Consider the following 27,987-nt stretch of genomic DNA (forward strand, 5'->3'; position numbering starts at 1 on the left):
GGCCTAGTTACCCAACGTGTGTGGTAGTCAGAGGGCCACTCAGGTGACCTTTGTAGGATCAAGAAATTCAGCTTCTTGCAATTAAAATAAACTATGCCCCAGAATATTACAAAAATTGTGTGTCTGGTTTATTTGGAAAGCCTAAAGATTCAAAAGTCTTCTAAGGACATATCTTAGGACCTGCCAAAATTAGGAATCCTTTCCCTTGTTACCAGGAAAGTGTACTCTCCCTTGTATACTTCTGAGTGCAAAGAGTTGAAAATTGTAGGACATCAGGCAAAAGACTTTCACTCCTTTTAAATTATTTTTAATATACAGGGCAGAGTAATACCCAGAGATTACCTGCTTGATGTTGTGTGGGAGGGTACCTCCGTGCAATGGTACCCTCCAAATACACGAGCAGACGAGTTTTCCCAGAGGTCAGGGAAAGAAAGCCAACACACCTTGAGAAGCCAGGGAGAAAGAAAGTCAACACAGTTAGAGAGGGTGCAAGGCGGGTGGAAAGATTAAAACCTGTGGTCATGCAATGTACATACATCCTGTCTCTTTTTGGTACGTCAGCCTCCTGTGGATGGTGGGGTAAGTAGAACCAGAGGTGAGGTTTGAGCGAGGGTGCAGAAATGGAAGGTGCCCTAAGCCAACGACACACTCTGGCTCTGTCAGAGAGGTGTAGGGCGAGAGGGCCTGGCCACAGCCCCAGGTTGCCTGTTAACCTGCTGAGCACTTTTTGGGCAGGACACGTAGGACACAGTAAGCGTGTCACCTCTGGGTGGCAGGATTAAGACCCATGAACATTGGGTGTCTCACGGACATTTAGTGTGCCGTGAAGATACGGTGCTTGATGCACATTCGATGCCTCTTGTATGTTGAGTGCCTCACGAACATGTGGCGTCTCTTGGGCTTTCCAGCCTTTTCAATCTCTGTTCACAAGTATCAGTATATGCCCTACTGACCTCATCTGTCCACCATGTCTCACAGCTGAGTAACTTACTTCTCTGTGCTTAACACATGAGCTTTTTCTATCCTATTTATTTCTTTTCTCCCAGGACAGAATTCAGTTTTCTCAGACAACACAGTCCTGGGCTTCAGAGCGGGTACGGTGCCCAGCTGGTGATGGGGGTGCCCACAATGCAGTCAGACTTCTCGGGACTCTTTCATTGCTGGTATCGTGGTAGAATTCACGGAACCATGCTCATACCCAAGCCCAGTTTTCTCTTATTTTACTTGGGACCCTGTTGGACAAGTTTCTTAGGTTCTTTCTTAGAAAAATGTTGAAAAGGAAGTGAAAACTTTTCTAAACTAAGTGGAATTTTTCACAAGAGATTTACAGACATTCTCTGTTTTCTTCTCTCACTGAAGATATGTAGCCTAAATTGGGGGAGAGGTGCCTAGCTTTGAGAACAGACAATAGTCGCAGTCACAGTATTGTGCTATAACGTCCAACATGAGGAACTATAGTTAACACTAGAGTTAACTGTGTGGTATATTTGAAAATTATGTGGTATATTTGAAAATTGTTCAGAGACCAGGTACGAAGAGTTCTCATCACAAGGGGAAGAAACATGTTTTTCCGTTTTTTGGTATCTACATGAGATGATGGATGTTAACTAAGCATTGTGGTCATTGTTTCACCATATATGTGAGTCAAATCATGATGCTGTACCCCTTGAACGTATGCAGTGCTGTACATCAACTGTATTTCAATAAAACTGGAAAAACCCAAACCAAACCAATGACTAAAAATAAATAAAAAGCTGTCAGCACACAGGAAGTAGTTGGAGGCACAGCAAACTATGTTATGTGAATAAAGCCAGGCTCCTGTACTTTAAGTCATAGTTTCTGGTTGGAACTGAGCTGAAGCACTAATAACAACAACTCTACCAGGACTCGTACTAGCTTTACTCCTCCTCCAACAACCAGCCAACAAAACCTTGAAACTCTCAAGGAAAGTGAAAAAGAAGAATAACGCACAGTGCTAAGAGTGTGCTTATTCCAACCATTTCTGGTTCCCCGGGAGATCCAGAGAACAGATGGTAGACATCGCCAGTGAGTGCATGTGGTGGCACTCATTCCTTTCTGCCAGCATTTCTGTCACTCTGGAAGTGGCAGCTTGTAATGTGCTATTTTATAGACTTAGCAAAAGGAGTGAAAAAGAGCACTTTTTCACAGAAATCTGGAATCAGATTTCAGTTTCTCCTAGATTCTTGTTCTCTGGCCTCAGTCAAGTTGCTCTAAGTTTTCCCTGAAATAGAAAAACCTGGAGATATGATTATTTCCCATAACAACTTTAGAAATACGTTAAAAAACAGGTCCGCAGGGCTTCCCTGGTGGCACAGTGGTTGAGGGTCCGCCTGCCGATGCAGGGGACGCGGGTTCGTGCCCCGGTCCGGGAAGATCCCACATGCCACGGAGCGGCTGGGCACGTGAGCCATGGCCGCTGAGCCTGTGCGTCCCGGAGCCTGTGCTCCTCAGCAGCAGAGGCCACAACAGTGAGAGGCCCGCATACTGCAAAAAAACAAACAAACAAAAAAACAGGTCCGCAGAAAATCAGAGATATGAACAAAGCCACGGAGATCTGCTTCATGTATTTGTGAGCTGTTTCAGAAAAAGAACGTTGATTCTATCACTTAGTTTCATGCACATTGTCAAGAGGAAGGGAAAGGGATTGAGAAGTTCTATTAGGAAAATAGGGATGCGGTTCTAGTCTAGAATTTCTTCCTGATTTCACCAGCATCAGGGAAGTAGTTGAAAATGACCTTTTCTTGTCCTTTGCCTTTTTCCTTAAGGGAGAACACGAAATTATATTGAATAGATTTGCAGTCTTGATAATATTTTTTAAACATCTTTATTGCAGTATAGTTGCTTTACAATATTGTGTTAGTTTCTGCTTTATAACAAAGTGAATCAGCTATACGTATACGTATATCCCCATATCTCCTTCCTCTTGCATCTGCCTGCCACCCTCCCTATCCCACCCCTCTAGGTGGTCACAAAGCACCCAGCTGATCTCCCTGTGCTATGGGGCTGTTTCCCCCTAGCTATCTATTTTACATTTGGTAGTGTATATATGTCCATGCTGCTCTCTCACTTTGTCACAGCTTCCCCTTCCCCTTCCCCATGTCCTCAAGTCCATTCTCCACGTCTGCGTCTTTATTGCTATCCTGCCACTAGGTTCTTCAGAACCTTTTTTTTTTTTTTTTTAGATTCCAAATATAGGTGTTAGCATACAGTATTTCTTTTTCTCTTTCTGACTTACTTCACTCTGTATGACAGACTCTAGGTCCATCCACCTCACTACAAATAACTCGATTTCATTTCTTTTTACGGCTGAATAATATTCCATTGTATACATGTGCCACATCTTCTTTATCCATTCATCCGACGATGGACGCTTAGGTTGCTTCCATCTCCTGGCTATTGTAAATAGAGCTGCAATGAACATTGTGGCACATGACTCTTTTTGAATTATGGTTTTCTCAGGGTATATGACCAGTAGTGGGATTGCTGGGTCGTATGGTAGTTCTATTTCTAGTTTTTTAGGAACTTCCATGCTGTTCTCCATAGTGGCTGTTTCAATTTACATTCCCACCGACAGTGCAAGAGGGTTCCCTTTTCTCCATACCCTCTCCAGCATTTATTGTTTGTAGATTTTTTGATGATGGCCGTTCTGACTGGTGTGAGGTAATACTTCATTGTAGTTTTGATTTGCATTTCTCTAATGATTAGTGATGTTGAGCATCCTTTCATGTGTTTGTTGGCAATGTGCATATCTTCTTTGGAGAAATGTCTATTTAGGTCTTCTGCCCATTTTTGGATTGGGTTGTTTGTTTATTTGATATTGAGCTGCATGAGCTACTTGTATATTTTGGAGATTAATCCTTTGTCAGTTGCTTCGTTTGCAAATATTTTCTCCCATTCTGAGGGTAATCTTTTCGTCTTGTTTATGGTTTCCTTTGCTATGCAAAAGCCTTTAAGTTTCATTAGGTCCCATTTGTTTATTTTTGTTTTTATTTCCATTTCTCTAGATGGTGGGTCAAAAAGGATCTTACTGTGATTTATGTCTTAGAGTGCTCTGCCTGTGTTTTCCTCTAAGAGTTTCATAGTGTCTGACCTTACATTTAGCTCTTTAATTCATTTTGAGTTTATTTTTGTGTATGGTGTTAGGGAGTGTTCTAAATGCATTCTTTTACATGTAGCTGTCCAATATTCCCAGCACCACTTATTGAGGGCTGTCTTTTCTCCATTGTATATTCTTGCCTCCTTTATCAAAGATAAGGTGACCATATGTGTGTGGGTTTATCTCTGGGCTTTCTATCCTGTTCCATTGATCTATGTTTCTGTTTTTGTGCCAGTACCATACTGTCTTGATTCCTGTAGCTTTGTAGTATAGTCTGAAGTCAGGGAGCCTGATTCCTCCAGCTCCATTTTTCTTTCTCAATATTGCTTTGGCTATTCGGGGTCTTTTGTGTTTCCATACAAATTGTGAAATTTTTTGTTCTACTTCTGTGGAAAACGCCATTGGTAGTTTGATAGAGATTGCACTGAATCTGTAGATTGCTTTGGGTAGTATAGTCATTTTCACAATGTTGACTCTTCCAATCCAAGAACATGGTATATCTCTCCATCTGTTTGTATCATCTTTAATTTTTTTCATCAGTGTCTTATAGTTTTCTGCATACAGGTCTTTTGTCTTCTTAGGTAGGTTTATTCCTAGGTATTTTATTCTTTTTGTAGCAAAGGTAAATAGAAGTGTTTCCTTAATTTCTCTTTCAGATTTTTCATCATTAATGTATGGGAATTCAAGAGATTTCTGTGCATTAATTTTGTATCCTGCTACTTTAACTCATTGATCAGCCCTAGCAGTTTTCTGGTAGCATCTTTAGGATTCTCTACATATAGTATCATGTCATCTGCAAACAGTGACAGCTTTACTTCTTCTTTTTTGATTTGGATTCTTTTTATTTCTTTTTCTTCTCTGATTGCTGTGGCTAAAACTTCCAAAACTATGTTGAATAATAGTGGTGAGAGTGGGCAACCTTGTCTTGTTCCCTATATTAGAGGAAATGGCTTCAGTTTTTCACCACTGAGAATGATGTCGGCTGTGGGTTTGTTATATATGGCCTTTATTATGTTGAGGTAAGTTCCCTCTATGCCTACTTTCTGCAGGGTTTTTATCATAAATGGGTACTGAATTTTATCAAAAGCTTTTTCTGCATCTATTGAGATGATCATATGGTTTTTATCCTTCAGTTTGTTAATACGGTGTATCACATTGATTGATTTGCATATATTGAAGAATCATTGCATTCCTGGGATGAACCCCACTTGATCATTGTGTATGACACTTTTAATATGCTGTTGGCTTCTGTTTGCTAGGATTTTGTTGAAGATTTTTGCATCTATGTTCATCAGTGATATTGGCCTGTAGCTTTCCTTTTTTGTGACATCTTTGTTTGGTTTTGGTATCAGGGTGATGGTGGCCTCGTAGAATGAGTTTGGGAGTATTCTTCCCTCTGCTATATTTTGGAAGAGTTTGAGAAGGATAGGTGTTTGCTCTTCTCTAAATTTTATAGAATTCACCTGTGAAGCCATTTGGTCCTGGGCTTTTGTTTGTTGGAAGGTTTTTCATCACAGTTTCAATTTCAGTGCTTGTGATTGGTCTGTTTATATTTTCTATGTCTTCCTGGTTCAGTCTCAGAAAGTTGTGCTTTTCTAAGAATTTGTCCATTTCTTCCAGGTTGTCCATTTTATTGGCATAAAGTTGCTTGTAGTAATCTCTAATGATCCTTTGTATTTCTGCATTGTCAGTTGTTTCTTCACATTATTCATTTCTAATTCTGTTGATTTGAGTCTTTTCCCTTTTTTTCTTGATGAGTCCGTCTAATGGTTTATCAATTTTATCTTCTCAAAGAACCAGTTTTATTGATCTTTGCTATTGATTCCTTCATTTCTTTTTCATTTTTTTCTAATCTGATCTTTCTGATTTCTTTTCTTGTGCTAACTTTGGGGTTTTTTGTTCTTCTTTCTCTCATTGCTTTAGGTGTAAGGTTAGGTTGTGTATTTGTGTTTTCTTGTTTTCTTGTTTCTTATTGTATTGCTATAAACTTCCCTTTTGGAACTGCTTTTGCTGCATCCCATAGGTTTTGGGTCATCATGTTTTCATTGTAATTTGTTTCTAGGTACTTTTTGATTTCCTCTTTGATTTCTTCAGTGATTTCTTGGTTATTTAGTAGTATATTGTTTGGCCTCCATGTGTTAGTATTTTTTTACAGTTTTTTCCCTGTAATTGATATCTCGTCTCATAGTGTTGTGGTCAGAAAAGATACTTGATACAATTTCAATTTTCTTAAATTTATCAAAGCTTGATTTGTGACCCAAGATATGATCTGTCCTGGAGAATGTTCCATAAGCACTTGAGAAGAAAGTGTATTCTGTTGTTATTGGATGGACTGTCCTGTAAATATCAGTTAAGTCCATCTTTTTTAATGTGTCATTTATTTATTTTCATTTTGGATGATCTGTCCATTGGTGAAAGTGGGTGTTAAAATCCCCTACTGTGATTGTGTTACTGTTGATTTCTCCTTTTATGGCTGTTAACATTTGCCTTATGTATTGAGGTGCTTCTATGTTGGATGTATAAATAGTTACAATTGTTATATCTTCTTCTTGGATTGATCCCTTGATCATTATGTAGTGTCCTTCTTTGTCTCTTGTAATAGTCTTTATTTTAAGGTCTATTTTGTCTGATGTGAGAATTGCTACTCCAGCTTCCTTTCAATTTCCATTTGCATAGAATATCTTATTCCATCCCCTCACTTTTAGTCTGTATGTGTCCCTGGGTCTGAAGTGGGTCTCTTGTAGACAGCATATATATGGGTATTGTTTTTGTATCCATTCAGCAAGCCTGTGTCTTTTGGTTGGAGCATCTAATCCATTCATGTTTAAGGTAATTATCGATATGTATGTTCCTATGACCATTTTCTTAATTGTTTTGGGTTTGTTATTGTAGGTCTTTTCCTTCTCTTGTGTCTCCTGCCTAGAGAAGTTCTTTTTGCATTTGTTGTAATGCTAGTGTGGTGGTGCTGAATTCTCTTAGCTTTTGCTTGTTTGTAAAGGTTTTAATTTCTCTGTCGAATCTGAATGAGATCCTTGCTGGGTAGAGTAATCTTGGTTGTAGGTTTTTCCCTTTCATCACTTTACATATATCCTGCCAGTCCCTTCTGGCTTCCAGAGTTTCTGCTGAAAGATCAGCTGTTAACCTTATGGGGATTCCCTTGTATGTTATTTCCTGCTTTTAATATTTTTTCTTTGTATTTAATTTTTGATAGTTTGGCATGTTTGTCCTTGGATTTATCCTGTATGGGACTTTGTATGCTTCCTGGACTTGATTGACTATTTCCTTTCCCATATTAGGGAAGTTTTCAACTGTAATCTCTTTAAATATTTTCTCAGTCCCTTTCTTTTTCTCTTCTTCTTCTGGGACCCCTATCATTCAAATGTTGGTGTGTTTAATATTGTCCCAGAGGTCTCTGAGACTGTCCTCAATTCTTTTCATTCTTTTTCTTTATTCTGCCCTGTGGTAGTTATTTCCACTATTTTATCTTCCAGGTCACTTATCGGTTCTTCTGCCTCAGTTATTCTGCTATTGATTCCTTTTAGAGAATTTTTCATTTCATTTATTGTGGTGTTCATCTTTGTTTGTTTGCTCTTTAGTTCTTCTATGTCCTTGTTAAATGTTTCTTGTATTTTCTCCATTCTATTTCCAACACTTTGGATCCTCTTTTTTGTCATTACTCTGAATTATTTTTCAGGTAGACTGCCTATTTCCTCTTCATTTGTTTGGTCTGGGGCGTTTTTACTTTGCTCCTTCATCTGCTGCATATTTCTCTGTCTTCTCATTTTGCTTAACTTTCTGTGTTTGGGGTCTCTTTTTTGCAGGCTGCATGTTCGTAGTTCCCTTTGTTTTTGGTGTCTGCCCCCAGTGGGTAAGGTTGGTTCAGTGGGTTGTTTAGGCTTCCTGGTAGAGGGGACTAGTGCCTGTGTTCTGGTGGATGAGGCTGGATCTTGTCTTTTTGGTGGGCAGGACTGCATCTGGTGGTGTGTTTTGGGGTGTCTGTGAACTTATTATGATTTTAGGCAGCTTCTCTGCTAATGGGTGGCGTTGTGTTCCTGTCTTGCTAGTTGTTTGGCATGGGGTATCCAGCACTGGAGCTTGTTGGTCATTGAGTGGAGCTGCGTGTTAGCATTGAGACGCAGATCTCTGGGAGAGCTCTCCCTGATTGATAATACCTGGGGCCAAGGGGTCTCTGGTGGTATAGGAGTATCCATAGACCTCAACCATCATGCCAATCTTTCCACTTGGATTCCACTCCAGGGGCACAACGCGAATGAACCAGATTCCCACAGAGTGCAGTAACTTGTGGTGGCATTCATGTTTCCTGCAAAGGTTCATCTCAGTAACGGCTCCACCATGTGAAGGTTCCCTCAAGATAGTCAGTCTTGGTCAGACAGGCTAGAATCTCCTTGATTACATTTTGAAGGCTTTGACAGCGCTGAGAATCTTCCAGTTTCATGATTCTCTCCTATAGATTCCCTATCTAAGCCTCCCTGGAATTTGATATACTCTGAGCTATTCATCCAAGCCCGTCCCCAGTTCAGTCTCATGGTGAGACTCCTGTGTCAGGCTCTACCCAGCTCAGGGCTCAGTGTTTTGCTTTATTCTTCCTGGAAATAAATTGTGATCTTCCTCCTTCGACAGAGCTCCTCCTTCTCATGTGAGCTCTTATGGTGACCCAGCCCAGAAAGCCTGAAATTTAAGACCTGACTAGATAATGTTTTATCTTTGCATATCAAGCTAGACCTACCAGATTAAGATCCAGAAATCACCAGGCTGCTGCAGTTTCCATCCAAGCTCCCTGCAGCTACTGGTTAGTTTAAACTGTACATCTAGCATAAGGCCAGAGTAGGCTTTCAGGAGTGTGGCTTAAAACTAAAAGATCTCCTCTTAGAATATAAAAAGATGGAGTGCACAGACACTGAGTTGTTTTCCTCTTGCATTTGAATATTACATATTTTCAAGAGGTCTGGATTTTAGAGCATGTGTTTCCTCCTATTTAAGGTCTTAGGTCTTTCTCTTCCCCAATCACAAAAGATGACTTGTGTGTCAGGATAGTTTGATCACATACATAAAGCTACACAAACACATGGCCTTTTTATAACTTCACAGAGGGAAAACACTCAGTGTAAGTGGACTGCCAACCACCTGCTCTAATTTGTTATCCTCCAGTTTGTCTCATTGCTGCCTGCTTTCTGGAAAGAACAAACCACAATACCCAGCCCTGAATATGTCTGTTCCCATCACCCAGCATGGCACTCAATTTACTGTGAATGAATGACAGGGTATATTTCTGAAAAACCTCAGTAGAAGAGCACTTTAGTAATAGTCCCTTTCTGCTTGCCATGTTATACACTGCTATGAATAAAGGTTTAAGGAATTTTCTTTTTTTTTTCCTACCAGAAAAGAGGTCCACAAGTATAATTTTATAACCATATTTAGGATAGAAGTCTGTTTAATTATCATAATTTTAAAAATTAATTTAGGAATTCCCTGGCAGTCCAGAGGATAGGACTCGCTCGGTGTGTCCACTTGCTGTGGCCCCAGTTCAGTGCCTGGTCGGGGAACTAAGATCTCACAAGCTATGCAGTGAGGCCTGAAAAAAAATTATTTTAGTGTTGGCATTTCTTTTTTCTTTCAAATGGAAATATGGTTGAAACCAAGCTGGGTCCTGTGGGGTCTTCCCTGGGGACAGGCCCCTCTCTCCCCCCCATGTCCCCTGCCTGTTGTTTTTAGAAAAGCTTTAGCCTCTTAGGCCTTCTCCAGGTTCCAAAGAGCAAATTTAATCAGAAAATTGAGAAAATACATAAAGGAAAATTATCAAGCAAGATGGAATAATAAGAGTGTAGCCATAAAACAAATTCAAGGACATTTATTTCCTCCTCAAGGGCTGTAGATAATATCCTGAGCCATATCCTTGAGTTGTTCTGCAGATACTGAAGCCCCCACCAGGTGGAAGAAGTTAACTGCATGCTGACCACTAGCACATAGACCCCAGACTGCTTGGAGCCAGAAAACTGGTAATTGAGTTTCCTGGAATATCACCCTGTCAGCTCATCATCAACCAATCAGAGAATTGTACACTAGCTGATCATGCACTCTGTGACCCTCTCCTTCCCCAGTCTTTCAAAACCCTTCTGTGAAAGTCATCAGGGAATTCGGGTGTTTTGAGCATGAGCTGCCCATTCTCCTTGCTTGGTACCTTGTAATGAACACTGCACTTTCCTTCCTTACAACCTGCTGTCAGTAGATTGGCTTTACTGAGCAAGGGAGAGTGGACCCAAGTTTGGTTTGGTAACATTGTTTACAGAACTTCTTGATTACTAAAACAAACTTATTCTTTAAAAAAATATATATATATACATATATATATACATATATATGTATATATATACGTATATATACACATATATATGTACATATATATGTATATATATATACACACACACACACATATATTTATTTATTTAGCTGCACTGCATCTTAGTTGTGGCACATGGGATCTTCATTGCCCTGTGCAGGATCTTTATTTGCGACACGTGGGATCTTTTAGTTGCAGCATGTGAACTCTTAGTTGCAGCATGTGAACTCTTAGTTGTGGCATGTGGGATCTAGTTCCCTGACCAGGGATCAAACTGGGGCCCCCTGCATTGGGAGGGTGGAGTCTTAGCCACTGGGCCACCAGGGAAGTCCCAAAACAAACTTATTCTTTTTAAAATGGACATATTGAGTAAGAAACTAATAGGTAAATGGAAGAGAAATCCATAAGTAAATGTAGTGTATGGTAAAGTTTACATTTCAAATCAGTCGAAAAGGAAATCACATTTAACAAATGATTTAGGCATAACTAGCTTTCCTCCAAAAGAAAACCAAGTTATTCTCCCTATGTTACTTATATATAAAAATAAATTTCAGGTGCATTTAATTCATTAGACAATTAAAATCCAAGAACATTGAGATTATTTAGATAATTCTGGGGTGAAGGAACATTTGCTTGGCAAGATGAGGAACCTAAGTGACAAAGAAAAAGACCGATAAATTTGACCACAAACAAATTGACAAATTTCTGTATGGTCAAAGATGCCATAAAACATATCAGCAACTCTAGCCGGGGCCACAGGGAGCAAAAGCACCACCCAGCAGACCCCTGCTTGACTTCCTGGCCTCAGAAGTGTGAGAAATAATAAATCGTTGTTGTTTTAGGCCACTAAGTTTTAGGGTGGTTTGTTACACAGAAATATATAACCAAAGCACAGGAGTACCTATTCAAGTGAAAAAAGAAAAAAAAAAAAAAGCATGCTTTTTGACCCAGCAAACCCTCTTTTCAGAATCTATCTTTCAGAAATAATAATACCAGTGGAGACCATCTCTATGTCTGTTGAGTGGGATCTAATGAAATAGATTTCAGTACATTTATCTCATGGAGTATTGATTAATTGATCTCTGCAGAAATGTTCATGATTTACTCTTAAAAAAATTCAGGTGGCAAAATAATGTATATACTATAATCTCATTTTAAAAGATTAAAACTAATATATATGAATATAAGCTCATGTATGTTTTTATGAGCTTAGAGAAAAATGTAGATTATATATGTGAAACTGTTAACAGTGGTTTCCTGGGGGAGTGAGCACAGGGTGAGCTCTGGAAACAGACTGCATACGGACCTTATGTATGCATGTTTGTGTTATTGGGTTTTTTCAAGGAACAGACTTTTGTTTGAAAGAAAAATCCAATAAAATACTTAAATAAAAAGAATCAAAGGAACCTAAACACACTCTTGTTGTAAAAAGAAAAAAATATTACCAAAGTATATAAACTAGAAAGAGAAATAATCAGGTAATCCTTTTAACTCAGGTTATGAAACTGAGTCCCCCTAAAACCAAGTTCCCTTACCGAGTTTATGATTCATTTCTCCATCCAAAATTTTATTCCTTTTCTTGTCCCCTCTGACCTCAATCCTATGCTCATTGAACACTCATCAACCAGAATCAGATGACTAAAATTATTGTTGTTAACATTGTTAAAGTACTAAAATTGCTATTATAGATATCATTAACACATAAATGCAGGTTGTTTCTCCAGGGCAAGATGAGCTCACAGACCCCCCAGCCATGGAACACCTGGCCAGATAATCATAATCCAGAGACATCCTGACTCTGATTTTCGATTAAGAAATGTGACAAGACAATGATTAACCCCAGCTTCTGTTTTTCCCCTTTAAAACAAACAAACAAACAAACACACACACACACAACTCATAGACCAAGGGAGAGTGGATCTGCGGATTGTCTCCCACCCCCTTGCTTGGATCTCTGCAATAAACCCTTACTTTGCTGCAAACTCCTGCTATCGCTGTGGGAGTTTGGCTTTCTACGCCTTGGGCACTGGCCCTTTGCTCTGTTACAGTTAAGAGTAAACTGCATTATTTACTCAACAGTATGTCAGGGGCATCTTTCTGTGTCAGTACAAATAGATCCCAATAACCCTTTTTAATGTTTTCAGAATACTCCATTGTTTGGATATATTGGAATGTATTCAGTCAATTCCTTATTGTTAGACATTTACATTGTTTTTAGTTTTTCTGATTATAAACAATGATGGTTACCTTGTATATATATACATATATATTTGCCCTCTTGTCTTAGAAGTGAACTTGCTGTCAAGGATATGCATATAGCTGGCATGCCTTCTGCAAAGACTAGAGCAGTTTATGTTCCCACCAACAGTTTATGACAGGAGCCTAAAGAAGGATCTGACTAATCATTCTTCATGAAAGCAGCAAAGAGTTTACTTAGATTAGCAATTGGCAATGTTTTCATGTTGCTTTGCTGTACAAAGGGATGTGGGTAGAACTGGCGTTCTTGTGCATTCAGACACCAAAATTCCTACTGACTGGGGGTGGGAGGGGTCACAGAAGGTTAGCCTAGGAGTCGGGAAATGAGGGAAACAAATCTTTTGCTTGGAGATTGAAGAGAGGAGATATACCAAAGCAGACTGCCCCAGCTTGCCAGGTTGGATGACTTGCAGTGCCATCTTCTGGCAAAGAAGCCAAAAACGTTCAATTTCCACGCTAGCAATAAAGTACTTCTTATAAAGCAGGACTAAACCAGACTGGCAGGAGAACCCGAGAGGTTTTAGGCGCTGGTGTGTTTGGGAGGGTATGAGGGGGAAGGAAGCAGATTTCTTTGAAGCCAAGGTCTGAATCATTTACATCTGAGGTCTCTGGCAGAATCTGTGGTGTCTCTGCCGTGCTACACACAACACATACAAACAGGTACTACAACCTGGGGAGTAACTAAGGTGGCTAGACCACTGTCCTCCTTCAGCTTCAAGTTTGGATTCTCCAGTATCTCGGCTTTACTCTAGGGAAGGCAATTTAGCTGAAGGACTACACCGCACCTGATCCCTTATTACACGAAGTCTGTCTCTATCTGCAGCCTGCAAGCCTGCAATGAAGAAAGGTACTCAGACCACTAACCCTTTCAATATACCAGCGAGTAATGCGTACACCCGTTAGATGTAAAGGTATAGAACCATATTTTGTTTATTTGTTTTGTTTTAATTTTTTTCTCTTTAAACCAAGTTATACTAAAAAAAAATTTCAAGACTTAAAAATACTTTCTTGCTTTAATCATCCAGAATATACTAGGAATAGGCTTGCTTTTAAAAAACATTCTGTTTATTTATTTATTTATTTATTGAGGTGCAGTCAATGTACAATATTACTTAAGTTTCAGGTGTACAACACAGTGATTCAATATTTTTACAGGTTATACTTCATTTACAGTTATTACAAAATAATGGCTATATTTCCCTGTGCTGTATAATATATCCTTTATCATTTATTTTATACATAGTAGTTGTACCTCAATCCTATACCCCCACCGTGCTCCTCCCTCCTTCCCTCTCCCCACTGGTAACTACTAGTTTGCTTTCTATATCTGTGAGTCTGTTTCCTTTTTGCTGTTTTTTGTTTGTTTGTTTCGTTTTTTAAAGTATTTATTAGAGGGTTTCCCTGGTGGGCAGTGGTTGAGGATCCACTTGCCAATGCAGGGGACACAGGTTCGAGCCCTGGTCCGGGAAGATCCCACATGCTGTGGAGCAACTAAGCCCGTGCGCCACAACTACTGAGCCTATGCTGTAGAGCCCGCGAGCCACAACTACTGAGCCTGTGCTCTAGAGCCTGCAAGCCACAACTACTGAGTCCGTGTGTTACAACTGCTGAGCCCTTGTGTCACAACTGCGGAGGCCCACGCACCACAACGAGAGGGGTCAACACAATGAGAAGCCCCGCGCACTGCAATGAAGAGTACCTCCTGCTCGCCACAATTTGAGAAAGCCTGCGTGCAGCAATGAAGACCCAACGCAGCCGAAAATAATAAATTTATAAAGGAAGAAAAAAAATATTTGTTGGATTATAGGTGACTTTTTGTTACATTCACTAGTTTATATTATTTTTTAGATTCCACATGTAAGTGATATCATACAGTATTGGACTTATTTCACTTGTCTTGATTTTTAAAGCAAATTTAGTTTAAAAATATGGCATCCCTAAGAAATGGCCCTCAAGTTTAAAAAAAAAATCCCTTTTGCGGTATGTGCGGGACGAATTTATCACAGGCTTTACTCCACACCAGCTTCAGCGGGTTCTGTCAGCCGCCGGGCCTCGCTTCTGTGAGTGAGGGACGCTCTGGTCTCCCTTTCCTCCTCTCTTCTCCTCCCGCACCTAGAGAGCCCGCGCCCGCCCCCGCCCCCGCCCTTCCCGGCCACCCCCGCTCCACGCCGGCTTCGGCGCGCTGACGTCACACGCCCGCGCCAGGGACGCCCCACCCTCTGCCCTGGCTCCGGGATTTGGGGCGCCGCTTGTGGAGTCCTGAGCCTGAACCCGGAGCGCATCTCCGCGTTGCCGGGTAGCCAGCGCCCGCGTGGCGAGGCTGGGGGACGAACCGGCAGGGAGCACCCAGCCCCAATGCGCCCGGCCCGCGAGGCCGCCGGCAGCCGCCTCTGAGAAGTTGGGGGGCGGCGCCCGGGGAACACCCCACGCCACCGCAGCCGTTGCAGGGGGCTCGGAAACCGGTTTGTTTCGTCCGGTGGCGCAGACCCGTGTCCCGGGGCGTTGGCCGGAGTGGCGCGGGCTGCGGCCCAATGCCCTTTCTGGACCGCGGGGGGGTGCCTCGGGCTAGCTGAGCCCCGCGGGAAGGCGGCGACCCCCGGACGGTGCCCGCCCACGGCCTGGGTCCTGAGGTGAGCTGCGCTCGGGGCGGCGTGACGTGCGCGATGGTGGGGTCGCTCTGGAAACGGGAGAGCTTGCCTCGACTTCCGATGTAGAGGCTGCGGGGTCCTCCCTGAAGTGCGCGGAAAATAGCACCAGTAGCCGCACCTCGTCAAGATGGGAGTTCTCCAAGGAACCGTGTGTGTTACTCAGTACCCTTTGGACATTATTTAAAAAGCGATAGTGATCATGGAATTAAAATAAGAATAGAAGCGTTGGTATGAGTAAGAAGTCATTTACGTTGCTTATATCTTGTCTGCGATCTTTACATATACCTTTTAACTAGAAAATGAGTAGCAGTTAACTGGCTGGCCCATAATCTTATATTTCAGTTTCCATAGTTTGATTCAACAATTTCTTCATGGAAGGCATTGAAAGTTCTAGGACTTGTAGAGTTCATCACAACTCTTTTTTTTTAGGCAGGTCTGATTTTTGTTCTCTAATGTAAGATCCGCCCCCCAAGAAGCAGAAATTTTTGTATTGCCAGGGTAAGTTACATCAGAAATAATTATGAAGGATTAAAAGTAATATCCAGTATATGCTAATAATGGCCTTTTGTTATGATGCAGCAGTATTGCAGAGATGATGGAGGGAAGCCAGATATGGAGAGAAGTAGTTCTTTGTTTCTGCTTTAGATTTGTCTGAAATTAGAGCATCTGCAGATCTGTTTTAACGTTGCCCGCTTGTTTTTGGTGAGAGGTAAGGAGCCTGTTTTGTGGGAAAACAGGTTTTTGCACGTTAAGAGTCACCACTGGGAGTTTAGTAAAGGTTATGGAACTTGGCCACAGGAGTTCTTTTGAGGTCATTTTAATAATGCATTGACGTTGTACTCCAAGTATATTTTCCTCTGTCTAATCCCCTGGACTTGAATATATCCATTTCATGAATGTAAACTCTTTATTTACATGTTGGTACTTTCACTAGGGAAGCTGTTAATTGTTGTCTGAAGAGTCTTACAGAGAGGAATAGACTTGCAGAGAAGAACAACAAATATTTTGAAAAAACTCTGTATTAGGAATCCCGCTTTTGCTTTCTCCTTTTTTGAATTACGAAGTAAGACAGGGCCTTTCCTCATTGAGGAGTTAAACCGAGCCTCTCCCATAACTCAAAATGGTATTCATTATTTGGGGAGAACTATATGTGTAGATCCTGGTTGCAAACAGTACCCTGAGGGCTTCCTGAAATCTGTTGACACTTCTTTACCAGTGTTTCCCTTCAGGACAACTTGCTTGTGCATCAAATAGCTGAAGCAGCTGCAGAGGCTTAATGTTCCAGATTGGTGGGAATACAGCTTTTCATTCATATACTCTGACATTTTTCTCATTCGGTGCACAAAATTTTATTATGTCAAACATTTATTTGTGGCTTAAAGGTGTTCTTAGTAAAAAGTGAGGAAAGATGTCTAACTTGACTAGAGGCTAAGATATTTTTTCTGGAGCGTAGTTGACATACTTGAAAAGAGTGATGCCGTATAGAAAAATTTGATGGACATTTACGTATTTTATCGTCTGAAATTTGTGTTGGTGTAAAGCAAAGAAAATGGATTTAATTTTTTTCCATATGGCTACCTGGTTGTCTAAAAACTATTTCAAAATCCATCTTTTCCTTACTGATTTAAAATGTCACGATGGTCATCTACCAAATTAAAAAAATTTTTTTTGTATATTTCTGGACTTTCTATGATTTACCTGTCTAGTTCATAATTATTACTGCTTTATAATGTGTCTTGATATCAAGTAGAACAACTCTTCCTTCATTGCTGCTTTTTTTTTCAGTATCTCTGGCTATTCTTTCTTCTTTTTTTCACATTAACTTTAAAAATCAGCTCGTGTGATCACCCTCACCCCCAGAGTTTGTGTTTTTACTAGGGAAGCATTAAATTTAGAGATTAAGAATTAAAATCTTTCGAATATTGAAACTTCCTTTCCTTTTCTTCCTTCCTTCCTTCTGGGCATGTCTTTTTGTTTTTTCTTCATTTTTTCTCTCTGTTCTTTTGTTGAATATATTCTGCTGGTTTATTTTCCAGATTACTAATCCTGCTGTATGCTGCCTGCTGTAAAACCCATGCAATGAGTTCTTAATTCCAGATATTTTATATTTTAGTTCTAGAAGTTCATTTAGTTTTTAAAAATAAATTTCAGTTCTTTGTTGAAGTTCTCCATCTTTTAAAAAATCACTTTCGTCCATCGTTTCCTCTTTATTTTCTTGAACTTATTAATCAAGGTTATTTGAAGTCCCCTGCTGATAGCTCCGTATTTGAGTCGTTCGTGAGTCTGTTTCTGTCCTTAGGACTAGTCTGATTTAGTCTTGCCCTGTATCTGCACAATTTAGGAGTGGGCTGACTGACAGGAGAGGAATTTACCTGCACATTTTTGGTCACCTGTTCCTTCTCCTCCTCCCCAGGATTTTGGCAGCCCTAAACTCTGACCTCTCTGTCCTCAGCCCATAAGACTGCTGCTTTCTACTCAAGCTCCATTCTGCTGTGCCACAGTTTGGAAAATGTCTTCAGGGAAAAGGCTGGGGTAATGTGGGACTCACTAGGATATTCCCACCTCTCAGTGAATTTCTTTCTGTTCTTTTATATATTTTACTCAGGGTTCGTGATTGTTTTTGGAGGCAGGCTGGTCTGGTACAAGCGCACCATCATGGTCCGGAACAGTCTCACCGTTCATTATGTCAGCTTTCATTCAGTCTCCCAGACGGTATTTCCATTCTCAGCTGTGATGGGTGTTCCTAATCTGGAGACATCTCTCGCCTGCTGCCAAGATGGGAGGGGTGGTCGCCTGACTGGGAGAGGGGATGGAGGAGCTGTGTGTCTGACAGCTTCTTACATAGTCTCCGCCAGTTATTGAGCTAGTCTGTAGTGGAAGTGACTTCCTCCCCACTCGTGGCTGAGGACACAGCTTTCTCTAGTTTCCTGAGTCAGTTGCTGCTTGCTCTTGTGTTTGTCAGCTTCCAGAATTTTATTGCCATTGCTGTCTCTCCTCTTCTGCCTTTCTGATCCTTTCAAGCTGTGTTAGCTGGGTTTAGGGAAGAAGCAGAGGTAAATATGTATGTTCAGTCTGGTATCTTAAATTGTAAGTTGCAGTTTATTTTTTGACTTTTTAAAGATTTAGGCTAAAGATTTGGGGCATCTTTTGATTTTTCTGAACGAAAGACTTTGGCCATCTCTCTGCCATTCCTACTCTCTGTGGCTAATAGTGCAATTTCAAATTGTTGAAGTTTTCTACTTTCTGACCTACTTTAAAATTTTTTTCTCCTTGAGTCACAGACTTAGAATTCGTAGGGCCCTTAAGATAGTATTATATTTAAATCTTTAGTGTTTTTAGATGAAGAAACTAAGACCCAGGGAAGTCGGGTGGTTTGCTTTTGGTCACGTAACTTTTCTCTTCTGAATCCATTGCTTTGTTTGTTATATCACAAGACTCTTGGAAATCTTAAATATCAAAAAAATCTCTAATTTAATACTTTGAATATCTTCAGTATCACATATGTATTACAGGGATTAAATTGATGTAATTGTTAGAGACCTTAAGATACTGTCAAGTTGGTATGCGATTTCCCTCTTACTTTGGAAGCTGAAGCATAGAAAGGACAAATATTTATTTATAATTTGGGTTAATTACAGTAATGAAATTAGAACAGGATCCGTGTGCTTCTTCAGTTACATGTTACGACTATTTTGGATGAGTACATTTTTTTGTTACCTTTTATTTCCTTTGGTTTAAAAATCTTCTAGAGTTGTTATTCAGCTGAGAAGTCTCCTGACTAGGAAGTAAGTACCCCAGTTACATATGCTTTAAGACGCTGAAATTACCTATCTTGCCGTGTTTTCCCCTTCACTTCGTCTGGCGTCCGATACTAGTCAAGTGTAGCCTCTGCAGAATAGGAGGGGTTGTTGGTTGCTCTGAAACTCACCTACCATGCCTTTCATTGTCCAGAAAGCTGTCTGCACTGGACGTTATTTGGTGGCAGTGAGAGCCGTCTTTCTTCATTTCCAGGGCAGTAGATCTCCTCCACCTTCCTGAGGTGCCGGAACACACTGTAGTCCTGTGGTGGGCAGCGGACTGCAGTGCTAGGACCCTCGGAGCCTCCATCTTGTTAGTGCGGTCCCTCGAAAGGAACTGGCAACTCCGTTTTGGGGGAGGGCCAAATGGACTAATTGTGGTTTTTTTCTTGGCAAAAGTCACAGAGTAATGATGGTTGTGAAGTAGTCTCATTGTACGCTTACTATTTAATGTAATTTTTTTTTTTTTTTTTTTTTTTTTTTTTTTTGTGGTACGCGGGCCTCTCACTGCTGCGGCCTCTCCCATTGCGGAGCACAGGCTCCGGACGCGCAGGCTCAGCGGCCATGGCTCACGGGCCCAGCCGCTCCGCAGCATGTGGGATCCCTCCAGACCGGGGCACGAACTTGTGTCCCCTGCATCAGCAGGCGGACTCTCAACCACTGCGCCACCAGGGAAGCCCTATTTAATGTAATTTGATTTATGAAATTTAGTTTTCTAAGGTGAGTTTATATTTTTTCTAAACAGCATAGTAATGTGATATCATGTCCTGGAGAAATCATTAAATTCTGGCTGGTGCTCAGAGAGCTATTATATTATGCCGGTTAACCAAACTTGGGCTTGAAAATATGTTTGGAGTGACTTTTCTTCTTTAACTCACTAGCGATGCTGTAGTGCTGTCATAATAGTTAATTTCTTGTTTCTCTTACAGCTGCTAAAAAACATTTCATTTCTTACAGAAAGTTTGAAGTAGAGAAGTTTCCTGAGGTAGAAGAAGGCTCTTTCCCACAAATTTCTATTAAGCATGATTATTCCATTGATTTACCACAGGCAAAGTTGTGGCCTTTGAGTCTTAGAAGCCCAGGATACGAATTTTGTCATTTAAGGAGACTGGATCAATATATTAGAGGCAAAATAAAATTAAATTTAGTACTAATAGGTGAAATGAGAACATGAATTTGTTCACTTACAATGAGAGATATGGTAAACTGTCATAGAAATGGTAATATAGTCTTCATGACAAGCTCATTTTCTCCTAGAAGGGAATCATACACAGAAAGCCTGCTTGCTATGGAATGGAAATAGAAAAGAGCAAGTTATGTGAATCACTATTTTTCAAATTATTTATTTATACTTTATTTTTTATCGAAGTATAGTTGACTTACAATATTATATTAGTTTCAGGTGTGCAATATAAAGATTCAGTTTTTTTATACATTACAAAGTGGTCACCATAAGTCTAGTTACAATCTGTCACCATATACAGTTATTACAGTGCTATTGACTGTATTCCCTATGTTGTACATTACATCTTCATGACTTATTTGTTTTGTAACTGGAAGTTTGTACCTCTTAGTCTCCCTAACCTATTTCACTCATCCCCCACCCCCACCCCTCTAGCAACCACCAGTTTGTTCCCTGTATCTATGAATCTGTTTCTCTTTTGTTACATTTCTTCATTTGTTTTCTTTTATATATTTCATGTATAGGTGAAATCATACAGTATTTGTCCTTCTCTATCTGATTTTCTTCACTTAACCTAATGTCCATGTTATTGCAAATAGCAGATTTCATTCTGTCTCTTTTTTTTTTTTGGCTATGCCACACGGCTTGCAAAATCTTCCCCAATCAGAGATTGAACCCGGGCCACGGCAGTGAAAGCGCTAAGCCCTAATCACTGGACCACCAAGGAATCACCTCATTCTTTTTTATGACTGAGTAATGGTCCATTGTATATATATATACCAAGTCTTCTTTATCCATTCATCTGTTGATGGACAATTCGGGTGCTTCCATGTCTTGGCTGTTTTAAATAATGCTGCATTGGGGTGCAAATATCTTTTTGAATTAGTGTTTTTGGTTTCTTTAGACAATGCCCGGAAGTGGCATTGCTGAATTATGTGGTAGTTCTATTTTTAATTATTTGAGGAACCTTCATACCGTTTGCCAGAGTATCTGCAGCAACTTACATTTCCACTGAGAGTGCACGAAGATTCCCTTTTCACTACATCCTCTCCAGCACCTTTTTTTGGTTGTCTTTTTGATAATAGCCATTCTGACAGGAGTGACGTGATATCTCACTGTGGTTTTGATTTGCATTTCCCTGATGATTAGTGAAGTTGGGTATCTTTTCACGTGTGTGTTGGCCATCTGTAGGTCTTCTTTGGAAAAATGTCTATTAAGAGTCAACCCACTTTTTAATGTTTTGTTTTTTTTTTTGATGTTGAGTTGTATGAGTTCTCTGTATATTTTGGATATTAACTCCTTACAAAGTATAATGTTTGCAAATATCTTCTCCCATTCAGTAGACTGCCTTATTGTTTTGTGGATAGTTTCCTTTGCTGTGCAAGTTTTTTAGTTTGATGTAGTTCCAAATGTTTATTTTTGCTTCCATTTTCCTTGCCTGAGGAGAGGTATCTAAAAAAATAGTGCTAAGATTTCAAAGAGTATATTGCATATGTTTTCTTCTAGGAGTTTTATGGTTTGAGGTCTTACATTTAAGTCTTTAATTCATTTTGAGTTTATTTTTGTATATGGTATGAGAAAGTAGTCCAGTTTGATTCTTTTGCATGTGGCTGTCGAGTTTTCCCAACAACCTTTATTGAAGAGGCTGACTTTTCCCTGTTGTATATTCTTGCCTCCTTTGTCTTAGATTAATTTGCCCATATTAGTGTGGATGTATTTCTGGGCTCTCTATTCTCTTCTGTTGATCTGTGTGTCCGTTTTTGTGCCAGTACTGTACTGTTTTGATTACTGTGGCTTTGTAGTATAGTTTGAAATCAGGGAGTGTGATACCTCCAACTTTGTTCTTCTTTTTCAAGATTGTTTTGGCTATTTTGGGCCTTTTATATTTCCATACAAATTTTAGAATTATTTTTTCTAGTTCTTTGAAAAATGCCATTGGTATTTTGATAGGGATTGTATTGAATCTGTAGATTCCCTTGGGGAGGATGGTCATTTTTACAATATTGAGTCTTCTAATCCATGTGCACAGTATATCTTTCCATTTGTTTGTGTAATCTTCAGTTTCTTTCATCATTGTCATAGTTTTCTAAATACAGGTCTTTTATTGATACCTCCTTAGTCATATTTATTCCTGGGTATTTTATTCTTTTTGCCACAGTTGTAAATGAGATTTTTTTAAAAATTTCTCTGTTAGTTCATTGTTAGTGTATAGAAATGCAACAGATTTCCGTATATTAATTTTGTATCCTGCACCTTTACTCAATTCATTTATTAGTTTTAATAGCTTTTTGGTGGTATCTGTAGGATTTTCTTTATATATCAGGTATTTCTAGTATCATGTCATATGCAAACAGTGATAGTTTTACTTCTTCCTTTCCAACTTGGATTCCTTTTATTTCTTCTTGTATGATTGCTTTGGCTTGCAAAGCTACCAGTTGCTTTGATTTGACTTCCAATACTATGTCGAATAAAAATGGCAATATTTGGCATCCTTGTTTTGTTCCTGATCATAAAGAAAATCCTTTCAGCTTTTTGCCGTTGAGTATGCTGTTGGCTGTAGGTTCATATATGACTTTTATTATGTTGAGGTATGTTCCCTCTGTACCCATTTTGCTGAGAGTTTTTATAGATGGATGTTGAATCCTGTCAAAAGCTTTTTCTTCATTTACTGTGATGATCCTATGGTTTTTATTCTTCAGGTTTTTTTCATATGGTTTTTTTCACATTGGTTGATTGGCAGATATCTCACCAGCCTTGCATCCCTGAGTTAAATCCCACCTGGTCATGGTATATGATTCTTTTAATGTATTGTTGAATTTGGTTTGCTTATATTTTGTTGAGGATTTTTGCATCTGTGTTCATCAGTGATATTGACTCTTAAAGTGATATTTCCCTTTTTTTGTGGTATCTTTGTCTGGTTTTGGTATCAGGTGATGTTGGCTTTGTAGAATGAGTTCATAAGTGTTCCTTCCTCTTCAGTTTTCTTTGACTAGCTTGAGAAGGATAGGTGTTAACGCTTCCTTAAGTGTTTTGTAGAATTCACCTTTGAAGCTGCCTGGTTGTGGACTTCTGTTTGTTGGGAGTTTTTTGATTAGTGATTCAATTTAATTATTGGTGAGCTGTCTTTTCATACTTTTTTTCCTTCCTGTTTCAGTCTTGGGAGGTTGTATGTTTCTAGAAATTTATCCATTTCTTTTAGGTTGTCTATTTTATTGGTATAAAATTATGTATAGTAATCACTTATGATCTTTTGTATTTCTGTGGTATCATTGTAACTTCTCTTTCATTTCAGATTTTATATATTTTTCTCTCTATTCATAAGTCTGGCTAGAGGTTTAGCAATTTTCTTTATTTTTTCAAAGATCCAACTCTTAGTTTCATTTATCTTTTCTATTTTTTTTAGTCTCTATTTCATTTATTTCTGCTGTGAACTCTGTTTTTTCCTTTTACTAACTTTGGGTTTTGTTCTTTTCGTAGTTCCTTTTGGTGTAAGGTTAGATGGTTTATTTGAGATTTCTTGTTTCCTGAGATAGTCTTGTATTGCTATAAACTTCCCTCTTAGAACTACTTTTGCTGTGTCTCATGGATTTTGGATCATTGTGTTTTTGTTTTCATTTGTCTCCAGGTATTTTTTCATTTCATGTTCAATTTCTTTAGTGATGTATTTGTTGTTTAGTAACATATCTGCATTTTTTATTTTTTGCAGTTTTTTTCTTGTAATTGATTTCTAATCTCTGTTGTGATCAGAAAAGATGCTTGATATGATTTCACTCTTCTTAAATTTATTGAGACTTGTTTTGTGGCCTAGCATATGATGTATCTTGGAGAATGTTCCATGCATGCTTGAAGAATGTGTGTTCTGCTTTTGGATAGAACGTTCTATATATATCTCTTAAGTCCATGTGATCTAATGTGTCATTTAAGGCCATTGTTTCCTTATTGATTTTCTGTCTGGGTAATCTGTCCATTGATGTAAGTGAGGTGTTAAATTTGCCTACTGTTATTGTGTTTCTGTCAGTTTCTTCCTTTATGTTTGTTAATATTTGCTTTAGGTATTTAGGTGCTCCTGTGTTGGGTGCATATATATTGACAATTGTTATATCTTCTTGTTAGATTGATCCCTTTATCGTTGTCTATTGTTATTCTTTGTCTCTTGTTACAGTCTTTGTTTTAGAGTCTGTTGTCTGCTATAAGTATTGCTACCCCAGCTTTCTTTCCGTTTCCCTTTGCATAGAATACCTTTTTTCACCCTTTCACTTTCAGTCTGTGTGTGTCTTAGCTCTGAAGTGAGTCTCTTGTAAGGCAGCATACATGCTGTGTCTTTCGATTGGAGCATTTAGTCTGTTTACATTTACAGTAATTATTGATAGGTGTGTACTTATTGCTCTTTTGTTAATTGTTTTCTCGTTCTTTTTTAAGTTTTTTTTTTTTTTTATTTGCTCTCTTCCCTTGTGATTTGATGGCTATCTCTTTTTTTTTTTTTTTTTTTGGCTGCGCAATGTGCCTTGTGCAATCTTACTTCCCTGACCAGGGATCGAACCTGGGCCCATGGCAGTGAAGGTGCTGAGACAATCCGCAGATCCACTCCCCCTTGGTCTACGAGTTGTGTGTGTGTTTGTTTGTATGTTTGGTTTGTGGTTACCATGAAGTTCATATATAACAACCCCCTTCCCTCCCTAACCCTCTCTCCCTCTCCCTCTCCCTCTCTCTCTCCCTCTCCCTCTCTGTCTCCCTCTCTGTCTCCCTCCCTCCTTCCCTCTTGTCTCTCTCTCTCCCTCTCTCTCTCTCTCTCTCCCTCTCTCTCTCTCTCTCTCTGTATATATATATATATATATATATATACACATACACACATATATATGTGTGTGTATGTACTATGATTATTTTAAGTTGATGAGCTCTTAAATCCTAATGCATTCTAACAATTTTGTGTTTTTTCTCCCTACCCCGCAAATTGAATGTTTTTGTCTTCATTTTTTTTGCATCTTTTTGTTTATGTATCCCTTAACTTCTTATTGTGGATATAGATGATTTTACAACTTTTCTTTTTTAACCTTCCTGCTAGCTTTGTAAGTGGTTTATCTATTACATTTACAGTGTGTTTGCCTTTACCAATAAGATTTTTCCTTTTGTAATTTTCATATTTCTAGTTATGGTCTTTTCTTTTCCACTTAGAGAAGTCTTTGTACATTTCTTGTAAAGCCAGTTTAGTGGTGCTGAACTCTTTTCTCTTTCACTTTTCTGTAAAACTTCTTATCTCTCCTTCAGATCTGAATGATAGCCTTGCCAGGTAGAGTATTTTGGGTTATAGGCTTTTCCCTTTCATCATTTTGAATGTATTATGCTACTCCCTTCTGGCCTGCAAAGATCAGCTGATGATCTTTTGGAAGTTCTGTTGTACATAACTAGTTGCCTTTCTTTTTTTTTTTTTTAAGATTTTTTTTAATATGGACCATTTTTTAAAGTCTTTATTGAATTTGTTACAACATTGCTTCTGTTGTATGTTTTGGTTTATTTGGCTGCAAGGCATGTGGGATCTTAACTCCCTGACCAGAGATTGAACCTGCACCCTCTGCATTGGAAGGCGAAGTCTTAACCACTGGACAACCAGGGAAGTCCCATAACTAGTTGCTTTTCTTTTGCTGCTTTTTTTAAAAAATATTATTTATTTTTGGCTGTGTTGGGTCTTCGTTGCTGTGCACGGGTTTTTTCTAGTTGCGGCGAGTGGGGGCCACTCTTCTTTGCAGTGCGTGGACCTCTATTTGCGATGGTTTCTCCTGTCATGGAGCATGGGCTCCAGGTGCACGAGCTTCAGTAGTTGTGGCTCACGGGCTCTAGAGTGCAGGCTCAGTAGTTGTGGCACACGGGCCCAGTCACTCTGCAGCATGTGGGATCCTCCTGGACCAGGGCTCAAACCCATGTCCCCTGCATTGGTGGGCGGACTGTTAACCACTGCTCCACCAGGGAAGCTTTCTTTTGCTGTTTTTAAGGTTCTGTCTTAATCTTTAATTTTTGCCATTTTCATTTTAATGTTTCTTGCTGTGGACCTCTTTGGTTTTATCTTGTTGGGGACTCTCTGTACTTCTTGGACCTGGATATGTTTTCTTTTCCAGGTTAGGGAAATGTTCAGCTGTTATTTCTTCAAATAAGTTCTCTTCCCCTTTCTCTGTCTCTTCTCCTGGGACCCCTTATAATGCTAATGTTACACATTGGATGTTGTCTTAGCGGTTTCTTAAACTATCTTCATTTTTAAAAATTTTTTCTTTTTTCTCTTCAGCTGGGTGATTTCAACTACTCTGTCTTCCAGTTTGTTGCTCTGTTCCTCTGTATCATCTAATCTACTGTTTATTCCTTTTAGTGTATTTTTTATTTCAGTGATTGTATTCTTCATATTTGTTGGGTTTTTTCCTTATGTTTTTTAACTCCTTGTCACACTTCTAAGAGTGTTCATCCATTTTTCTCCTGGATTTATTGAGCATCTGTATGATCATGACCTTGAACTCTTTATTGGGTAGATTGCTTATCTCCATTTTGCTTAGTTCTTCTGGGGTTTTGTCTTGTTTCTTCCTATGGTATGTATTCCTCTGTCTCCTCATTTTACTGAATTAATTATCTATCTTTATTTCTATGAATTAGGTAGGTCGGTTGTGTTTCCCAATCTTGGACAAGTGGCTTTGTGTAGGAGTTGTCCTGTGGGGCCCAGTGGCACACTCCTCTTTGGTCACAAGAGCTATGTGCTCTAGGAGTGTCCCTTATGTGGGCCCTTCTTTTTTGGTGGGGCTGCCCTGTGGCCTGGTTGATTGTCAGGTCCTGCCTCCTGTGGTGGCTGCCACTGGTGGGTGGGGCTGGGTACTAGCGTAGCTGACTACAGGTCCCCAGGGGGTGGCCTCCAGGGCTGTTGCCATCTGGTTAGTGGTTGGGTAAGCTCCTGTTGCTAATAGGCTAGGAGGAGGACTCCAAGCTGGCTTTTGTACCATCAGTGTCTTCGTGGAAGAACAGACTTCCAAAAATGGCTGCTGCAAGCGTCTGTGTCCCCAGGGGAGTCCCAGTGGCCCTCCTGCCTCTTCAGGGTGCTCTCCAAGATTAGCAGGTGGGTTTGATATAAGCTTCTTTCAAATTATTGCTTCTCAGAGCTGTATCTCAGAATGGCTGAGATTTTGTGTGCGCCCTCTAAGAGTAGAGTCTTTTTTTTCTACAGCACTCTGCCTCTCTTGTATGCAAGCTCTGCTGTCCTTCAAAGCCAGGTATTCTGGGGGCTCATCAACCTGGTGCAGGAGCCCTGGGCTGGGGAGCCTCATATGGGGCTTGAACCCCTTGCTTCTCGGGGAGAACTTCTGCATTTGTGATTATTCTCCTATTTGTGGGTCACCTGCCCATGGCTGTGCATCTTGTCTATACCGGGTCTCCACCACTCCTACCCATCCCATTGTGGTTCCTTCTTTGTATCTTCAGTTGCAGAAAATCTTTTCTGCTGTTCTTCTGGTTGTTCTTATAGGTAGCTGCTCTTTAAATAGTTGTACTTTTGGTGTGTTTGTGGGAGGAGGTGAGCTCAGGGTCTTCTTACTCTGCCATCTTGGTCACATCCCCCTAAATTAAATATTTATTATTTTTAGATTAACAAAGTGAAT

At 39.7% G+C, this 27,987-nt stretch overlaps 1 protein-coding gene across 5 annotated transcripts in view; it reads left to right on the forward strand.

Annotated features, from left to right (window-relative positions):
- The first annotated feature begins 14,959 nt into the window (after positions 1-14,959).
- The window catches only part of NEK1 (NIMA related kinase 1), a 213,219-nt gene continuing 200,191 nt past the window's right edge, over positions 14,960-27,987 (forward strand). For 2 of the 5 annotated variants that reach the window (XM_027096521.1, XM_027096522.1), the window contains exon 1: positions 14,962-15,361. The gene's annotated coding sequence lies outside the window, so the exon portion shown is untranslated. Of the gene's footprint in view, positions 15,362-27,987 lie in introns of all 5 variants that reach the window. The other 3 variants (XM_027096525.1, XM_027096520.1, XM_027096523.1) reach the window with 3 other exon arrangements.

Source organism: Aethalodelphis obliquidens, unplaced genomic scaffold (genome assembly GCF_003676395.1).
Source record: "Aethalodelphis obliquidens isolate GAN/ISIS:26980383/991018 unplaced genomic scaffold, ASM367639v1 scaffold103, whole genome shotgun sequence".
NCBI classification, from domain to species: Eukaryota; Metazoa; Chordata; class Mammalia; order Artiodactyla; family Delphinidae; genus Aethalodelphis; species Aethalodelphis obliquidens.